Genomic DNA, 10,740 nt, shown 5'->3' with positions numbered 1-10,740 from the left:
TTTAAAAACGTTACACTACTGCTCAGGTCTATTCGCTTTATCTCCTTGTTCTGTTTAGTACATTTGTTTTGTTCAACTGTTGCCTGGTGCACAGATCAATTCCATAACTTGATTTCTATTTCAGTAAGTTTGTTTTTTCATTGGTTGGTGGGCGCATCGAAGCCCTGCCAGCTCCTCGCTGTTGTAAGGCTGTGTAATTGGTATTCGGACGGCTGAACACAGCAGAGATATCAACTTTCGTTCTTAACATCAGAAACACCCTGCTGGCTCAATTGGAAACTCTGAGTTAATACTTTAATTTGGTGGAAAGTTTCTGATGTGCTTATTTGGCTTCTCATGGCATGACAAATGTTGGATGTGTAGTGTTCAAAATCGGGTCCTCTGGATGGTTGGCATACTGATAATATCTGTTTTCATGCTATTTTTTCTCAGAAGCTGCGAGTATACTAATTTCAAGCTGTGGAAACACCAGCTCTTTTGCTTGAGAGATTCTAAGCAAACAAACCCGATAATTTAGCAATTTATGGGCAGTGTCACTTTACGTGATTAACTAGAAACAAAAAAATGGTCTTTCACTGCAGATTCAAATCTGCAACCTAAGGATCACTGCTTGTCTCCTACAACCACCCCTCGACTTACTGAGCTATTTTAGGTGCTGGAGGGAACCTGCCTCTCATCTTTCATCTCATTCCAGCACAGCCTCACTGCTACTTTGGAAGTATATCCCCTCGGACATGCACACATTGATGCTGAGCACACACTGAGAGCTGCAGAGAGGTGTTCAGCTGTTTCGAGGCGCTATAAGTACCAGCATTTACTGCAGTACAATGTAAACCTCGTTAAGGTCCGCATAAAACCAGGTGAACAGACTTATGCAACTGAAATACTGACAAATTCATCCATTTAGAACAGCCACATTTGTAAATAAAACAAAATTATCCCTCAAGAAATGTGATATCCCTGAAGCATTGACTACCAGGGGTGAAGTCAGGACTGCCGGATAGTAATCCCACTGGAATATTCTTTATGGGAGGTATTATAAAGGAGCTGCCAGCTAAACTGAAGTGTGTACTTTAAAATAAACAGTCATTAAACAAACATTTTTAATGCAATAGGTCTCGCATTTTGGAGAGTTGGAGCTATTGGCATTGTAAATGACAATGCTTTTTAGGTCTCGACCTCTGCCAAGTGGTGCATCGCAACTTTAAAGTTCGGCTTCTGCATCTATATTGTGTGTTTGGAGTCCATTTTAAAACTAGATTACAAGAAACAAGACACGGGGAAAGCATCCTTCAGGAGTTGGTTCAACTGGATCACCTTCCGACAGGGGGGGGGGGGATTGAATTGAATCCTGATGGTGCACCACCCCCTTTTCTGAATCGTTTTTGGCCACTATAGGTGGGTATACTCAGACATGAGTCCCTTTCTCACTGCACCATCAGGATTCAAGCAAGCCGGGCCGAAGATGGCTGAAATGCCAGAAACCGGTCCCCGGTAGCTTGTCTCCTTTCTGGTGAAGAATTGGCTTGGTAGTTTAGTCTGCCCTGTTCCCATGATGCACTGGGCCAGGGACAGACTGATTGCATATAGCCAGGTTCTGAGCTGGGATGGTGCAGTGAGATAAATAACGGTGATGGATCAAGCCCTGATCTTTGGACTGGGTAAGAGTGGTCTGCTTAATTCAGACACTCTGTTCATCTCCACCCCCTTTTCTGAATCGTTTTTGGCCACTATAGGTGTGGCAGGGTATACTCAGACATGAGTCCCTTTCTCACTGCACCATCAGGATTCAAGCAAGCCGGGCCGAAGATGGCTGAAATGCCAGAAACCGGTCCCCGGTAGCTTGTCTCCTTTCTGGTGAAGAATTGGCTTGGTAGTTTAGTCTGCCCTGTTCCCATGATGCACTGGGCCAGGGACAGACTGATTGCATATAGCCAGGTTCTGAGCTGGGATGGTGCAGTGAGATAAATAACGGTGATGGATCAAGCCCTGATCTTTGGACTGGGTAAGAGTGGTCTGATTAATTCAGACACTCTGTTCATCACCACCCCCTTTTCTGAATTGTAATGCAATATGAAGCCTTAGAGGAATGGGAAATTGAGGCTCTAGAGCGAGACAGACCCCGAATGGATAAGGGATTGAGTAAATGGTATCCAAAGGTACAGAAAGAAACTAAAGAGAAAAAGAAGAAGCAGTGGAGACAGAACATGATGGTTGAGGGACTGTTTCCAAAGTTTGGGGTAACTGAACAAGGGGGAGGAAAAAGGGCAGAGAAAACTCGACATCTAATGGCCATGGGAGATTCGGAGGATGAATACTTGGAGGATTTGTTAATGAAAAATCCACCTCCTTATGCTGAAGAATCGGGGCCCCTAAGCTCGAAAAATCCGTTTTTCCGACATCCTAGAAGTAGGAGGGCCAGTGAGACAGATGCGGTTGGTACAGGTAGCAAAACCAGTGATAGCGACAGATTTTGTAGACCTAGCACAGCAGTCCCAAATTATCGACCTTTTGGTGAGGACAGACCAAGTTTAGCAGTCCCTACTGCCCCGAGTATATACCCTACATTAGTACCCCAAGTTATGCATGACAACTCTACGGAAAGGGTTTTGCATGAACGAGAAAGAGATGCACTGATTAAACAGCGAAATGAACTGATTCAGACTATAGCTCAGATAAATCCCAGTCCTGACGCCCTGACGATCCCAGTAACTATTGGTCCTGCTATACCTCTTTATGGGGATAGACAGGCTAGTCCAAGAACTCCAGTTATTACTCCAATTGTACCACCCCCAAGAAAAGAGCCGCTCATAATTGATGATCAGGCAAGTGAATGTGAGTCCGTGATCTCCTTAATGGATCTGCCCATAAGGGAACCCGGAACCAGTGTACCAAGGGCAGGAAATCAGGCTAAGGCAAAGGAAGTCCTAATTGAAACACCTTCAGGAATCAGGAGTGCTACCGTGGTGACACCAGAAGAGCTAGATAGATGGACCAGAGGAATAGAAAAGGAAACCCGCCAGCTCAAACCTTTAGATATTTACAAACTGAGAATAGAAATGGAAGAACTAATGGCCGGAAATGTGGGATTGGACAGATTGAATACCTTTGATGAAGAGGAGTTGCTGTTTATCAGCAAAAGCCTTACCCGGAACACCAGAGTGCTCCACGAAAAATTAATGGACACAGCCGCTGATATGGGAATTGACGTTAGTCGATCCAAAGTCTTACAGAAACCCTATAGAGCTGATTTCTCCGATAAGGATTTGGAGAACATGAATGTGTCAGGGAAGAAGATACAGATAGAAGAATTGTTGAACATACTGCAGAAATGGGGAGACCTAGATAAATGGAAAGCCAGGTGGGCAAAGAAAAAGGAAGACAGTAAGGCCAAACCTAAAGCTTCAGAATATGTACTAAAAGAAGTAGGCAAAGCAGAAAAACCTTATACCATGAGAGAAGTACCAGGTGGGAAATACGTACATGTCCCATGGTCCCGACAGGATATTGTGTCATTTACCAATGACTTCCCAAAATTAAGAGAGAAACCAATGGAGTGGTATAGGCAGGTTCAGCGATTCATGAAGGTCCAAAAATGTCTTCTGAAGGACCTGGATGGGTTCTTCGACATTGTAGTTCCTGTAGATTTATGGACTGAATGCAAAACTACAATTGATTGGCCCAGTGAAGAATATGAGAGAGACTCCAGAACTGGAGCTCCCTCTCCAGACGTAATGAGAAAGTATGATCAAGTCATACAATACCTAAAAGGAAAAGTGCCAGCAAAGGAAACTGATTGGACCCGAATAGATAGAACTACCCAAGATCGTGATAAAACCGTTCACTCCTATTATGAAAGGTTACTACAGGTGTTCAAAACCTAAAGTGGCATCGATAACATTGAACTGAAGGACATGACCCATTTCATTTACCGATTCGTGTTGGGGTTAAGGCCTGAGATATCCCAGTGGATTAGGGATAATAAAATTTGTTGGCAGGGAAAGCCCATAGATGATGTCCTCAAATACGCTAAGTATTGTCAGGATGAGATGGAGAATAAGAAGAAAGCCCTGAAGGAGAAAGTGATGTGAGCACAAGTAAAATTGGCTGAACAACAAGAAAAACAGTTAAGTAAATTGAATAATAATACTCAAAACACTAATTCTGGGGGAGGAGGGAAGCCCCGAGTTAAAATGAGTAGGGAAGAAGCCAAAAAGAAGTTCCCTTGCCACGGGTGCGGTCAGATAGGGCACTGGAGAGACGAGTGTCCTCATTTGCAGGCTGGTAATGCCCCCATAAATGGTTTAAATCTACAGGTGCAGAAAGAGGGGCCAAGAAAGAATCAGCAACAGGTAAAACCACATCCGTTGCCTCGAGCTCCTAGACCTAATTATAAGAATCAGGCTCAGCAGAATGAGGGGGTCGAGGTGTGGGAAGGAGGAAATGAGAGAAATGCAGCAACTTCGCAATTCCTGTTAAATGAAACATTCCTCTGTGATGAACCATACTGACGGGCCTGAGGGTGGAGGACGAGGAGTGCGTGCTTGGCGCCTCCTTACCGGTAGACCAGACAGGGCCATACATTGAAGGAAAGGTTGAAGGAAATGATGTCACCTTTCTGTTGGACACTGGTGCTACCCGTTCTACTGTGAGAACAGTGGACGTTCCAAACCTACCCCTCTCGGGAGAAGCCATCCAAGTAGTGGGTGTTTCAAATCAGATAATCAGTACTCCAGTAACTGAACCAATGGAGATTTCCATAGGGAACTTTAAAGAAATGCACAGATTTGTTGTCTGTGACTCTAGTCCAGTGAATCTACTGGGACGTGATTTGTTGTGCAAAATGAACTGTACCATCTTTTGCACACCAAAAGTTGTCGAGATTCAGACCCCAGATGAAGATGGCTTGTACAAATTGATGTTACTAAGACCCGACACGGAAACTAAACCCCTGACAATAAAGGACTTACCTGATGAGCTTCAACTGAGAGTGACACCCGAAGTGTGGGATTTCACTAGAAAAGATGTAGGATTAATGGCAAATGTAGACCCAGTTAAAATAGCCATAAAAACAAATGCTGTTTACCCGAAAACCAGACAGTACAAAATGAGTGCAGAAGTGAAAGCTGGAGTCGCAATTGAAGTAAACAGGTTGCTAGAGGCAAACATAATACAAGAAGTAATGAGTAGTCCTTGTAATTCTCCCATAATTGGAATTAAAAAGCCTAGCGGAAAGTACAGGGTAGTGCAGGACCTGCGAAAGGTAAACCAGATTGTTGTACCTTGCTGTCCTATTGTACCGAACCCTGCAGTGATCTTGTACCAAATCCCATGGAATGCGGAATGGTTTACCGTTATTGACTTATGTCACGCATTCTTTTCCATCCCATTACATCCAGACAGCAAATTTCTTTTCTCATTTGCATTCGACAGTCATGTATATGTCTGGAATTGTGTCCCCCAGGGGTACACGGAGAGTCCTTCGATTTTCAATCAGATTTTAAAAAGATGCCTTGAATCTTTAGTCCTGCCAAAAGAATCTGTTTTGGTTCAGTACATAGACGACCTTCTGGTGGCGTCTAAAAGTCGAAACGACTGTGTCACTGATACCATTGCCTTATTGAATCATCTAGGCAAGGGAGGACATAAAGTATCACCTGACAAATTGCAGTTGTGTAAGAACTCAGTGAAATATCTGGGGCACCAGATAGAGAAAGGTATCCGGAAAGTCACTACAGAAAGGATCAGAATAATTCGAGACATGGAGCTGCCCAGAACCCAGAAAGAGGTGAGAATGTTCCTAGGAGTTGTAGGGTACTGCAGGCAGTGGATTGTGGGATTTGCGGTTCTAGCCAAACCCTTGATAAAAATGACCAAGAAAGGAGTAGAAGATCCAGTTAGTTGGGATGACGAAAGTATGACAGCCTGGATAAAATTGCGAAATTGTCTGTGCTCAGCTCCTGCATTAGGAATGCCAGACTATTCCAAGAATTTTGAGTTGTTTTGTGATACCCGAGACAACTGTGTACTCTCAGTCCTAACACAAGAACATGGTCTGACCAGACGTCCGGTGGCCTATTTTTCGGCCACCCTAGATCCAGTGGCTGCTGGATTACCTGGATGCCTGAAAGCAGTAGCTGCCACATGCACTAGTTTAGAACAGAGTGAAAACATTGTTATGGGACATCCTGTAACTGTATATGTTCCACATTCAGTTGTGATCTTACTGACCCGAACTAAGACCCAGTATCTCACCCCTAGTCGGCTGACTAAGTATGAGAGAATCCTTATAGGTGCAGAAAATGTGATAATTTCTCGATGTAACATTTTGAACCCTGAAACCTTGTTGCCCATCACCCAAAATGCAGAAGAGGAGGGTGAAATTGAACATAACTGCATGGACCTAACTGAGTTTAGCACAAAACCACGTCCTGATATCAAAGAGACAGCCTTACCAGTAGAAGACCTCGTGATGTTTGTGGATGGTTCATGTTTAAGACATGAGGATGGAGGCCTGAGTGCTGCCTATGCGGTAGTCACTCTAGAAACTACCCTAGAAGCATCCTACTTAAGCGAAATAAAATCTGCCCAAGTAGCTGAATTAATTGCATTGGCGAGAGCTTGTAAGCAAGGGAAAAACAAAAGATTAACCGTATACACTGACAGCCAGTACGGTTATGGGGTTGTTCATGACTTCGGCCAGCTATGGTTGCAAAGAGAATTCATGACTTCCTCTGGTACCCCTATCAGAAACGGAAAGGTGGTACAGAACCTACTGGAAGCAATCCAATTACCCAAAGAATTGGCTGTGGTCAAGTGTGCTGCTCACAAATCTGGTAATGATGATGTGACAGACGGAAATCGATATGCTGACCAAATTGCCCAATATTGTGCCCGATACAAAATGTCCCTAAACATCAAATTATGGGGAGGTGGAAGCAGCTGCCAACTTATGGTGTTTGAGAATGTATCTATTTGGAGGGAACTGAAAGAGTTGCAGCAAGCAGCAGAGGAAGAGGAAAAAGAGAGATGGGAGGCAGATGGATGTCATCCTAGGGATAGGGATGGTGTTATGGTTAATAAGGATGGTGTGCCTGTATTGCCAGACAGCATGGTGGCCCCAATGGCCAGAATGATCCATGGTGACACACATATTGGAAGGGATGCAATGTGCCGTATGTTCCATGAAGTATTTTACAACTCAAAGTTCAGAAACATTGCGGAGATGCTTTGCCAGAGGTGCTTGGTATGTCAGCAATTTAACCCAGGAAAAAGGACTGTAGTAGACCAGAGTACAATTGGAAAAGCCGAAGGTCCCTTTGTCAGACTTCAGGCTGATTTTATCCAGCTACCCATGTGCAAAGGATATAGGTATGTGCTAGTTATAGTCTGCCTATTCTCAAGGTGGGTGAAGGCCTACCCAGCAAAGAAAAACGATGCCATTACTGTAGCCAAACTATTACTTAGGGAGCTAATACCTAGGTATGGATTTCCAGAGACAATTGAAACAGACAGAGGTGGGCATTTTGCCAACGAAGTCCTAGCAGAACTCTATGAAGCATTCAAAATTGAGCCAAAGCTGCACTGTGCATATCATCCAGAGGCTTCTGGAGTAGTCGAACAGGTGAATGGCACTATAAAATCAAGACTGGCAAAAATGTGTAATTCCACAAGATTGAACTGGATAGAAGCCTTGCCTCTTGTCCTGATGGGATTGAGAAGCATTCCAAACCGAAGGACAGGCCTGAGCCCCCATGAGATACTAATGGGAAGAGTGATGCGACAGGCATGGGTACCAGGACACAAACTTCTAAGTATTTCTGATGATTTGGTGCTAGAATACTGCAGGCAGCTGGGTGACCAAGTGCGTTCTATCTCTCACCAGATTGGGGAGGACGCCGTCGCCTGGCCTACAACTCCAGCCCATAAGCTGAAACCTGGTGATTGGGTTGTGTTGAAGAAACACACCCGGAAGAGTTGCCTTGCACCAAAGTGGGGAAAGCCAAGACAGGTGATCCTTGTCACTACCACTGCTGTGAAGTGCGCAGGCGTGCTGAAGTGGATCCACGCCAGCCATACTAAGAGGGTAACCGGAGAAGACGCGACTGAAGCTAAAGGTGGTGAAGCTGAGGAGTCTCCAAATGAGGGTCCGGAACTAGCTGATGTTGAACTACCGAGCACCAGTCAAGACGAATGGTTCCCAGCAGACGATCTGATTCTTGATCCAATAAGAACCTGGAAGTACTCCTACCTAGATAGAGAGTGGGATAGTGAGGACGAGACAGGAAAGGAAGGAGAAGATCAGGTTGTCGAGAATCACATCAGACCTGATCAGGAAATAGGTAAAACAGGGACAGGCCAAGTCATCGACACACCTCCAAAGACTCCAGAAACTGAAAAGGGACAGATAGTAATTAGGGCTGAAGTTCATGTGGAAGAAAATCAAGGATTCGAAGTGCATGAACAGGAACAGATAGAAATAGACAAACATGTTCAGGAGGCAGAATCTGTAATAGTTGAAATTCAAAGAAAAATCCAAAGTATACCTGAACAAGGCCAGCTTAGAAACCAGGCAGAAGAAACTAAAGAAAGACCTGGGACTAGTCAGACAGGAAGGGAAAAAGATACCGTTGAAGAAACAGTGCCACAACTGAACGAAAATAAAAGGGCTCATGACGAAAGCCAAGCTACAGTAACAGCTAAAAGACTCAAGAAGAAGAGTGAACCCAGATACATAAAAAGACTGAGACTAAGGTTAAAGACAGTAGAAGAGAAATTAGAAGACCGGAAAAGAGCTGCCAGTGAAAGACAGAGAACAGGAACTCAACCAAACAGACGCAGTACCAGAGTAAAAAGACAAAACAAAAATTATCGGAGTCCTGAATGGACCTACTTGGTGTTGGAAGAAATTGATGATCCCGAAATAAGCGACAAAAGCAACCAAGATTCGATTGCTGATCAGAGTTCTGAAGAAGATCCAACTTGAAAGAGAAACTGCGTAAGCCTCTTGAGTAAAGAAACAAAGAGGGGTTGGAAAACCACCTGTGAGAAAAAATGTGATTCAAATGTAAATGGAAGACCTAGAGGAAACTGTTGTAAAACATGCTGTAAAATATGCATATGTAGTGTAGCAATAGTGATAGTGATATGGATAGGACTAACAGTCTTTATACCTTTTATGATAAGTAAAGATACTAACCTGTACCCTACTAAACAAGTGACGCCAGACACAGAAGCTGTACAAACCGAAGAAACACCACGAAGTGTAGAAAGACGTGAGAATGCAGTTAGCCTTAAACAGACTAGACCTGACTTAGAAACATCAGATGAGGGAGGACTACATTATCACAGAATCAAAAACAGAACATATTTAAATGTCTTTGCAAATCTTTTAGTGCACTATGTAGAAGCCATGGAAATAGAAGATTGTTATGTCTGCATGAAGCTACCCACTTCTGTAGCTGAGGGTGTGACCTATCACCATTTACCTTTGACCTATGGAATTTCCTGTAGTATATTAGCAAGCTTATTTTATAGAAGCACCTTACAGTACTACTATTCAAATAAGCATGGGCGGAAAATCCGTTACGCTCGCGGATTTTGCGGATTTTCGGTAAATTCGCAATCCGCGAGATTCGCGAATTTCCCGCAAAATCCGCAAATCCGCGAGCAGCGGATTTTATGGCTTGCTCGCACTGTTCGCGTGAGTTTGCCGCTTCCCAGTTCAACTTCGCGCCCCGCGAATAAGCGCTAAATTGCAGAAATACGATCTTAGCAAAACTGAAACTACTTACCAGGTTCAAAAGTTCAAGCTCATCATTAGTAGCCATTTCCTGTAGTGCTTCCTGAGGGGTCCCTCCAGAGTTCAGTTGCCTACTTGCAACTATTAAGTGACCCTGCTCTGACCCTCAGAATAGTTACAGAAAGGTCCTGAATTACAGCTAAGGCAGACAAGCAGGAGCCAGGCTGGAAGTTCAAATCCAGTGACACAATAATCAGCCCCTAATTCATTATTGTCAGTTGGGGCAGGGCAGGTGTTGTAACTAATTTTGCAACAATGAAAGCACTTAGCAAGTGCAAAAGATCACTAATCAGGAAGCACTAAGGAAGCAGGTGCCAGCTAAAAAAATATTCTGTGACACATTAATCAGCCCCAAATTAATTCAGGTCACTTGAGGCAGGGAAGGTTTGCTTTGCTTTGCCACAATAATGTACACTGGACAACCAGAGGGTGCTGTGATGAAACAAAGGGTGGCATGGGTGGGCCAGAGGGTGGCATGAGTAGTCAGAGAGTGGCAGTGGTGACAGAGAGTGGCAGTGATGAAGAAGAGTGTCCCAAACAGGCTGGACACGTAGAAACAACAAGTTCGCAAAACTTGCGACCCGACAGGTAAGTTCGCGTTTGCGAAATTGTACAAAACCCTCGCGAACTGGCAGAAACCCGCGCAAACACAAAAAAAAAAAATCCGCAAATTCGCGAGAATTTGCGGATTTTGCGGGTTGCGAGTTCGCAAATCCGCAAAATTCACGAACGCGAGATTCGCAAAATTCGCCCATGCTTATATTCAAACACTGACTAATCTTTTCTGAACTTCCTATTCGGGGAAACCTGAACATTGTACATGTTAGAAGCGAAGTGACTCGTTACATGGGAGAATACTTTCTGACTATAGGTGACATAGATCTGAACGAAGCCCGCAGAGATAACTTGACCTGTTCTTTACATGAACAAGAGAAAAT

Source organism: Lissotriton vulgaris, unplaced genomic scaffold (assembly GCF_964263255.1).
Source record: "Lissotriton vulgaris unplaced genomic scaffold, aLisVul1.2 SCAFFOLD_2111, whole genome shotgun sequence".
NCBI lineage: Eukaryota > Metazoa > Chordata > Amphibia > Caudata > Salamandridae > Lissotriton > Lissotriton vulgaris.
Note: the sequence above shows the minus strand (reverse complement) of the source record.